General features: G+C 51.3%; 1 non-coding gene across 1 annotated transcript in view; it reads right to left on the bottom strand.

The window, feature by feature from the left end:
• Positions 1-5,585: 5,585 nt before the first annotated feature.
• Positions 5,586-9,957, bottom strand: part of LOC104149734 (uncharacterized) — a 50,600-nt gene continuing 46,228 nt past the window's right edge. Inside the window, exons 2-3 of the transcript XR_011136375.1 lie at positions 8,560-8,678; positions 5,586-7,339 (exon numbers count right to left, since the gene is read on the bottom strand). This is a non-coding gene — a transcript (uncharacterized protein). The remainder of the gene's footprint in view (positions 7,340-8,559; positions 8,679-9,957) is intronic.

Genomic DNA, 9,957 nt, shown 5'->3' with positions numbered 1-9,957 from the left:
TTAGCACCCCTGGGTGCCCATGGGGGTTTTGGGTCCTCTTCTGATCTCTTGCTATCTCACCCTGCAAAGAGAGGGAAAGGAGAGAAAAGCTTGAGGTCTGAGCCTGGAGATCAGATTACTGAGCCCAGACGATGAATGTCTGCACCTGGGCCATCCCAGTGGAGGAGCATTGCTGCTGGAATGTGGAGAGATTACCAGGGGGTGACTGAGGCTGGGATAGAGGTGAGAGGACACTAGGACAGCTGGCAGAGAGAAGCCAGAGGGTACCTGGCAGACCAGAGGCAAAAGGGAGAGTTGGCAGACTGCAGAGATGTAGAGCAGCATATTCTGGAGGGGAGTTGATGGGGTAGGGGGTTGGGGCTTCTGTGGCTGTGGTGTGGGGAATGTATGTATATGAAGGGGCCTATGTATGTAGGCAGGTGTGGGACTGAGAATGGATTTAGGTAGGTGGGGAAGCGTAGCTAGATGTCAGGAGGTAGGTGTTTGGGTGCAGGTATGTAGGGATGTCTGGGGTGTAGGGATATATGTGGCTGTGTATAAAGGAATAGGTATGGTCTTGTGCGCAATGGTGCGAGTAGAAGTATGTATTGGTATTTGTAGGGGGAATGTGTAAGTGCAGGTGTGCTTATGGTTAAACCCATGTAGGTGTGGGTTTGGGTGTATAGTGAGACCTGAGATGGCAAGGAGGGGTTACAGTTTTGCCCATGGACACAGCTACAGCAGGGGACAGAGCAACATGGGATCTGAGAGAGCTGTGGCTGGGGGTTCTGGTACTCTGCTGAGGCTCATCAGCTTGGACCACCCATTTCCCGTAGGGCCATGGCACTCACCTCTCACTGGGATACCCAGACAGGAAAGGTGACAAAACATCAGTTTCACCAGCTCTGGCTACTGGCACAACTGCCCGCAGAAGGCCTCTGTTGCAGCTATCCTCCCACTGCGCTCATCTGGGCCCACTTGCTTCTCCATCTGCCTTTGGCCAGCGGGGACCAAAGAGTGATAAGCGAAAGATATATGGCTGCACTTCCAGCAATGAGCCATGGAATTAGTTTCCCTCCTTATCACACTTCCCTGTCTGCATGTCCCAACAAACACAGCAGAGCTCTTAGCAGGTGCAACTGGTCACTGTCCCTAGAACAATTGAGCACTCCCTGGCCTCCCAGCCCTGCTCTCCTCTGAGTCATTTCTATGGTAAATCACAAAGTCACTGAGGTTGGAAAGGACCTCTGCAGAACATCTAGTCCAACCCCCTCTACTCAAAACAAGGGCATCTAAAGCAGGTTGCCAAGGACCTTGTCTACTCAGTTTTTGAATATTTCCAAGGGTGGAGACTCCATTACCTCTTTGAGAAAACTGTTCCAGTACTTGACCACCCTCCCAATAAAAAGGTTCTTCTTATGTTTAAATGGAATTTCCTGTATTTCAGTTTGTTTCATTTTCTCTTGTCCTTTCACTGAGTACTGCTAAAAAGAGTGTGGCTCCATCTTCTTTGCTCCCATTGGGTATTTATGCACATTACTAAGATCTTCCCTGAGCCTTCTCTTCTCCAGACTAAACAGTCCCAGCTCTCTCAGCATGTCCCTGCATGTTAGACACTCTGATCTCATAATCATCTTCATGGCCCTTCTCTGGACATGCTTCAGTTATGTCCATGTTGCTCTTGTACTGCGAGTCTAGCCACAGCTCAGTATTCTTTGTAGGGAAGCTGAGACTCAAGACACTAATCCCTCCTTACTTTGCCCTGTTTGTTTACTTGAGATTGGAAAACCCTGATGTACCAGGGAAAGTGAACAGTGCTAGGACACCCTAGCCTACAGCCTGGCCTAGGTCTCAGCTGCAGGCAACGTCCTCAAGAGAAGAATGGCTTCATGTCCAGACCAGCTCATGCTCTCAGCATGTGTCTTTCTGCGCTATGTCCAGGGCAAAGACAGAGGAATCATCAGCTTGAACCACACCAAAAAGCCCTGCAACAGAATTTTGGAAGAGAAATTGGGCAGGATAAGGTTTGGCCATGCTGCATTGCAATGAGAGCCAGTCAGAACGAGAAGCCTGATGAAAGTTAAGGTGAGATTAAAAGACCCTGGGTTCACAAAGCCTGGAAGGCCACATTTTCATAGACTTGTTTGGCAACTGATGAGTACTGTTCTAACAAAAAACACTTGCAAGGGAAGGCACTGCCAGATCTGCTTCTCTTCTGCAAGGAGGCATGCTGAGATCTGCGCCCTCAGATACCAGACCAGGCAGGTGCTGCTGGCTCCTTTCCTGTTACTTGTAAGTTTGTAAATAGCGAATGACACTACCCAGCCTCTGGGACAACACCCAAAGTAGAACTTCAGTTCCTAGGGCAAGACAGGTCACAGTCCAATGGGGAGGGGTCATCAACTGAAAAGCAAATACCTCCTGTGCCCCTGGTTCACCCTCTGTGCAAAGGAGCCCTCATCAATACAGTCAAGGGCCCCAGGACATGGTGGATCACAGCCCAGTCTAAGGAAGGGACCAATAAGGACCAAATTGGGCCAGTTGGGCCCTGATCTATATTCTCTTCACAGATTGTAGAGAAGCCCAGAATATCTAGCCAAGTATGAGCCTGACATTGGAGGCCCCAGGACCAGACAGGTCCCAGTTCAGGGTTTACAGGCAATGGCACAAGGCCAACCTCTCCACGAGGTCTCTCATCCCACCAGAGCACCAGCCTACCCCTCTGAGTGGCCAGCCAAACTGTCTTATGTATGAAACATGCATATGATTAAAGCTAATGCTCTGGTAGGACCAGCAGCACTGTCCACAGCCTCATCCTCAATTTTGCCTACAAAACTGGTATAGCTGGATTAGGTGTGGCTGGTCTTAAACCACTGCTAATCCATTGTTGCTAAAATCATCAATAGAGTCGCCTGAACTGGGAGAGAGACCAAGCTTATCTGGGGTTACCTATATGTGTGAGTGTTAGTCTCTACTCACGCACTTACCAGGATCATTTACAACAATCCTGCATGCTCCCCAGAGATGACCATCCTGCAATACACTTGCATAACCTGATGGTGCTATAGTAAGTGCAGTGTATTGGTAGTGCTGTACCACATCTCATGATATAGTATGAATGTGGCATATGCAAATGGCTCGAAATTGGAAAAACAGCGAGTCCTAAAAATAAGCCTAAAGAATGGATACTCATGCAGCAGGTACTATCTAATGAGATTCATCACATACCAGCTCCTGGCCTGGAACAAATCATAAAATTATTAGTAGTGAAATAGGAAGAATCTAGACTGGGGAACTTACCAGTAAAAGGTCACTGACACAGAAAAATGCAGTTTTTTTAGCAATGCAGCATGTGTGCACACTCTTGTAAGGGTGTGCTCATAGACTTCAAATAGAGTAAGTCAGCCACACCTGTCAAATTGGGACATTGCCTGGCAAACAGTTATCCTGAGTGCCTCAGGAGCAGGGCAGATAGTCAGATAAAATCCTTTAGGGATATTTTGATGGATAAACAAGCTAGTCTTTAGTGGAAAGGGTGGCTGTCTGTCTCCAGAGTGCTGGAATGCTATCACCTGGATTCTGATAGAAACAACTCCTCCTAGCCTAGGCACAAAAACGCATCTCTATCTTAGGCTTCTGGTGGCTCAAGTCTAACTTTCCCCTATACGGAGGTACTTACCACTGACAACTCCAGAAAAGTGAGCCTGTCCACCTCCATTTATGGAGGAGGGGTCATCCTTAAGTGTGGGATGTGTGCAGTGGATGGGATATACAATGGCTGTATACAATGGCTGTGCAGCAAATAGATGTGCTATGTGGTGGTTGCGCTGTGCAGAGTATGCATTGTGCTGTGCAATGAGTTGCTGAGCTGTGAGGTGGATGTTCTGGGTGATGGATACCTTATGCAGTGACTACGCTGTGCAGTGGTAGACTACACTGGGTACGCTGTGCACTGTAGTATCTGTGCTGTGCAGTTATGCTGAGCAGTGAATGTGCAGTGGTTGTGCAGTGCAGTTGTAATCAGCGCCCTGAATGCACCTTAATTTCCCTAACCACTTCATTTAAGGTCAGGCCTGCCCCTTCAGTCCCTGCCTGAACCTTATTGTCCTGCTCACCCTGCTTGGGTGCTGCTGTCAGGGAAGGTCCCTGCCTCTGCCTGTGCCGTGGTCACCCTTGAGTCCCAGCTCATGTCCTCTTACAGAGCAGAGCCACTCTCGCTGCTTCCTGGCAGTTTTGCTGAGCAATGGTCATGCAGGGCAGGGGTTGTCTAGATTGTGCAGTGAATGTTATGCACAGCATGTGCTGTAATGAAGGTGCTTGCCTGCCTGGGCTTTGCCAGAGATTGTGCCATGTGTCCAGGAGCCAGGATCCGATCGGTTGAGTTCAGCTTAGGCCCTAGCTCCAGGTCTACATTCTCACTTTTAGCGAGCTCCTCTTGGCCTGATGCTGCAGAGGCAGAGCTGGCACTGGACTGCCCAGTGGTTGAGCCTTGTGCCACAAGAGGGCAGGCAGAGCCACGACATCCCTGCAACTGCAGGGATCCCACCACCTTCCTGGGTGATGGGAGAGCCGGGGTACTGCTTGTTTGTGGGACAGTCACACAATGAAACCCGGGCAAGGGAAAACATACTCCCATTGCAATTGGACAGCTAGAAACAGCCTCCAAAGCAACTGTCTGCTCTGCCAGGCCTGGCACTAGTTGGATAGTGTTAGGCCTCTGTCAGATAGTGGAAACGATGCTGTCAGAGTTGTTGCAGGAGCAGGGTGCACTGGGCCTGTCTGCCTGTGTCCGGCCAACCCCAGCCCTTCTTTGCTTCCTGTGTGATGCTAACCACGCCATAAGCCTGCCTCTGCACTGGTCTGCCCAGCCCAGGTAGAGAAGACTCCCAAGGGCTTTCCCAGCATGGTGCATGACAGCCTCTGATCCACCGTGCTTACAGGCTGGGCAGAGACTTAGAGGGGGTGTAAGCTGCTGCCTCAACACCGGTCCTCCTGACACAGCCATGCAGAGTGCTCACCTCTGGGCACAGAGATGTGCAGCTCCCCCAGATAAGTCCCTGAGCCTTTTCCCCTCTGTGACTCCTCTCATCCCGCCCTCATGTCAGCCCTCATGTCACTCCCAGGGATTGTCTCCAGAGGAAAGGTTCTTCTGAACACAGTAGTACCCACCAGGCTGCTGCCTGCTCAGCCTGTACAGCAGCACTCACCACACAGACCCAGACTGCTGCAGGAGGCATGCCCAGGCACAACCCACCAGCCCTACACAGGATGTGGCTAGGACCGACTGTCCTTTCCCAGTAGTGCTGGTCTAGATGTCATGCAGTACTTATTGTGGCAGAGAGCCCCCTCTGTGCCCCAGATACAGGCCAGGCCACCCTCAGCACCACCACCTTGTGATAGTCCTGAACTGGGACTAGGGCAGGATGGGCCAGCTCCTGCCCCACAGGGCACCCCTCCTCTGTGGTGCAGCTCCAGCTTGTGTGGAGAGGTGCAGGTAGAGTCTTAGCCCAGACAGAGAGAGATGGGGCAGCCTGCCATAGCTTGGGGAGCAACTGGTACTTTTCTGAGTGCTTGATGGGATGCATCAAAGACCAGAGGAAGAATTATGTGGGGTTAGCACACTGCAGCTTTATTTCCATGGTAGGGAAGGAGGGTCTCCCCTAGGGGCTCAGTCCCTTAGCACAAACCTTTCTACTGGCCCATGGCCACAAACCCCCAGAGCTCTTGCTAGCCCCATGGCAAGCTGCAATACCCCTACAAGATAGGCACAGCTCCTGCAGAAGGTGGGAAGCCATCTTTGTTTTACCCTTAGCTCCTCACGTTGCCCATCTGCTACCCAGGTACAGGATGGCCAGGGAAGGGCTGGCCACTCCCAACATGGGGAGGCTATCCAGCTCCCATTGGAGCAGGGAATGGCCAGAGGGGGCTCCTACTGGGAGGCTGCCAGGCCTGGGCTGGCTGAGGGGGCATCTCCCAAACATCATGCAGGGCTTTTCATCCCTGCCGGCATGGCTGTGGACCCACAGTCTGCGCCAGGAAGGCAGCACGGCTGCCCAGGCACTTCTGCAGGTAGCTGCATGACTGCAGCTTGCTCAGATCATTTGCAGTAGTTGGGCAGGGACAGATCTCTATGTTGTAAAGCGGGCTGCCCAGGCACTTCTGCAGGTAGCTGCATGACTGCAACTTGCTCAGATCATTTGCACTAGTTAGGCAGGGACAGATCTCTATGTTGTAAAGCGGAGAGCAGGATGCAGGACATGTTGCCAGAAGGGGACTGTGCATGGGGTCTCCTCCTCACATGTGGGAACTGGGGCTGCCACACAAAGAGAAACAAAGCCAGCACTTAGATCTGGTGCCTATAAGCCCCCTCACGGACACAGCTCAGCTACAAGGGCACACACACGCAGACATACGGGACCAGAGTTAGCACGCCCCAAGGGTCACGGACAAGGGCAACATGAGGGGCAGGAGGAAATGGGGATCAAAGCTCTTGCCTGGCAACAGGCAGAGCCACCCAGCCCTGGAGCCTTGCAGGCTGTGGCTGGAGGGAGGTTCTGGCATGCTCTGCCCCGTCGCCTCCTGCCCCTCATCTCAGCACATGGCACTGTCCAGGGGGAGAGTGGGCAGCAGGGACCAGGTAACCTCATTTTGTCCCTCCAACACATCTCCCCAAGGGTGCTGCAGACTGGGAAGAGAATCGAAAAGTGCTTAGAAAAGACAGAAACCCCTAGAAAACCCGCCCCGGACAAGCGCCCCACCTTGCCTCCCTGCCCAGAGCATCCCTGCTGGCCCAGGGCAACACCACAGAAGAAGGGGGGGCCGGGGCCGGGGCCAGCTGGGGTGGGAGGCACACAGAGCACCCAGGCTCGCCCCATCCCTGCCATCTACACCAAGGCGTAGTCAAACTGGCCCCTCTCCAACCCCTCCTTGTGGTCAGTCCAGGAGGAGGCGGGCATGCGGCTGTAGGGGTCCAGCAGGATACGGAAGCAGCGCACCATCAGCATCACCAAGAAGACCAGGAGGAAGATGACAAAGGCAAAGACGGTTTTCTGCTCAGCATCCATGCCTGCAGCACCAGCTGGGTGCTCGACCAAGGAGGGGGACAGCAGTTCATAATCCATTGTTGATGCATCATTCATGGCAGAGGTGAGGCACGCCAGCAGCGTAGAGTGTGTGGGCAGGGCTCAAGGCACTCACAGGGCAGCCATTTGGCTGCCCTGATGCCTGGGCAGCCAGCCTCAGCTTCCCACCGCGCGCACACACCCAGAGCACTGCCTGCCCATGGGTTACTCCATAATCACTGGCGCTGCTATGCTGAGCTGGGGGGCTTGATGTTCACTTCTGCACAGGCCAAGAGCTCCTGGAGGGGAAAGCAGAGATGGTGAAGGAAGAGAAATGGTCCTCAGGATACTGTTAAATAACTGGGGAACTGGAAAGGGCAAGGAAGGGCTCTCTGTCACCAGAGCTGCAGTTACCTGCTTGCTGATGTAGCCAGATAAGCCGTCAGATGTCTGACAGAAAGGCCAGAGGACACTGAGATCATTCATGGCTAGGGGCTAATTCAACATATAGTTTTAGCCAGAAAACCAAGGAAGGACTTTTTTTTAATTAAACAAATATTCTTAGTCTGAAACTTTTTCTGAATTCTTATTATCCTTTGGCACTCAACCTAAAGCCATGGATCCTAAACTGGCAGCATTCCTCATTGGTCATTTTTGCTATAGTTCATTTAAGAATTGGAGGGTTTATTATTGAGGAAAAACTTCTTTACTGTGAGGGTGACTGAGCACTGGAACAGGTTGCCCAGAGAGGTTGTGGAGTCTCCTTCGCTGGAGATATTCAAAACCCGCCTGGATGCGATCCTGGGAAATGTGCTCTAGCTGACCCTGCTTGAGCAGGGAGGTTGGACTAGATGTTCTCCAGAGGTCCCTTCCAACCTCCACCATTCTGTGATTCTGTGATTTTTTTTTTTCTTTTGCCAGCTGAAGAACTGAGAAAGTCAAATCAGAGTGCAACGGGGGGAGGAGAATGGAAATATGATAAAGAGACACTTTGTAGAAAATCCTAGTGGGGAATTTTCAAAAGGAAATCGCACCTACTCCCTACTAGTGAACTTCTGCTCAAAGGCAGAAGTTCACTAGTGGATCCCTGGTTTTCCACAAGCACTTATGCAACAAGGTCACTCCCCAGTAGCACAGAAGGAACAGTGTGGTGGGCAGCCCCATGTACTGGTACAGAATCTGCCTCTTTGGTCATAACCCCCCAGCAATCCTCTGGAGAGGTGCTCCTCTGCCAACTCCAGTGCCGTAGGAATCTTTTGGACCAGTTGCCTAGGATCATATGATAATTTAGGTTACCAGGGACCTCAGCTCTGAGATCCCTTTTAGGGGACTACATTGCTCAGTGTTTTATTCAGTCTGGTCTTGAAAAACTCCAAAGATGGACAAAAGCCTAGAGTTTGCCCATTCCTATTGAGGGAGATATGTCCTGCTGCCATATTTCCCCTGACCCAATGACTGCCTCTGGTTTTTCACAGGGCCTAAAAGGAGTTGATTCCCAATGATGAAGGAGGGCACCTACCTCACTGCAGTGCACAGGAACTCTAGCATTGATATTACAGCAGATAGAGGAGAAGGCTGCGTCCTGACAGCCACGTCACTGAGGCAAGATCTCCAGGGTCAACATCCAGCTTTCTTGGACTAGGGATGCAAAAGCAGAAGGACAGATAACAAGAGAAGTTAAAAGGGCCTTAGTCACTATGAGTCAAAGCAAAGAGCAGCAAGGCATCTCTGAAGTTAGCAGCTACTACAAGCTCCCAGTGTCTCCTGATGGACTAGCACTGGCTGGAGTTCACCTAAGGGAGCATTCACACCAACCTCCCCTTGCACGATCCCAGAGCCTGAGTGCTCTTACTGCTGTGGAGACTCCAGTAAAATGCCACACTGGGAAATATCAGAAACAGTCAAAGGCCCCCACTGACCTATCCTCACTGCCTTCCCAGGCAGCAATAATGACCGTCTGAGAGCAATGACCAGTGGGAAAGGAAAAGGCAGAACCCTGTCTCGAGGCCAACACACGCAGATAAGGGCCATACATGTCCAGCACAGCTCTGACTCATGCTGAGGACCTGCTGACTTTTGTTTTTCTGCAGCTCCTGGGACACAAGGAGAAACAGTGCAAGTTTTTAAAGTTTTAAAAATAATTTCAGATCACAAAAGCAGCTCAGTAAAGGGTGAGGGCAGCAGTAAGGTGAAAAAGCTGGACATGTTCTTCATCCGCTTTCCTGACTCCCAGGGGCTGGATGCTGTCCGCTGCCAGACAGCAATCCAGAGCCCTACGATCAACATATAAGTAAGCTATTCTGATTTCCAAGGAGCATAAAAGTTAGTGTGAGTGGAAGTGGTGACGGCAGCAGGAGAATGCTCTTCTCAGAGAGGCTACCCTATAACAGTTGGTCTATCACAAGCTCCCAGCCTCCTCTTGCATGAACAGAAGTGATTAGAGTGGTGCTAGCAATGGAATGGAGGCTGATTCCCATACTCTGCATCTTTCAGTCCAGTATAGTTTGCAATCAGGAGACCAGGGGCACCGTATACCCTATATGAGAATGTTCTTCCCCTTCTCTCTGCCCTTGCTCAGAGTCTGAAAAGGGAAAAGTAAGATTTGTTAGCAAAGAAACTGAATGCTTGTCCTGGCTAATTGCACATCCTCCCTCTGCACAAGTCTAGACATAGCTGAGCACAACTGCTCAGGCAGAGCCCATGCTCAGCTTCGCCCCAGTTATTCGGTAATCTCTCTTCCCAGCATAAGGTTGTCCTATCTAAACCAGACATAGGGCATTCTCTTGAAAGGTGTACAGCATTGGACATTATAGCCCTGCCTTTCCCTGGGACAAAGCACCATCATAACACCTCTGCTCATGTGGGTAGGGACGCATAAGCTGGCATCTCTGTGTCAATGTTGGTCCAGGACATCCCT

The sequence above is a fragment of the Struthio camelus genome, chromosome 26, assembly GCF_040807025.1.
Source record: "Struthio camelus isolate bStrCam1 chromosome 26, bStrCam1.hap1, whole genome shotgun sequence".
NCBI classification, from domain to species: domain Eukaryota; kingdom Metazoa; phylum Chordata; class Aves; order Struthioniformes; family Struthionidae; genus Struthio; species Struthio camelus.
The sequence above is the reverse complement of the archived record's forward strand: the minus strand, read 5'-3'. Positions and strand labels throughout refer to the sequence as shown.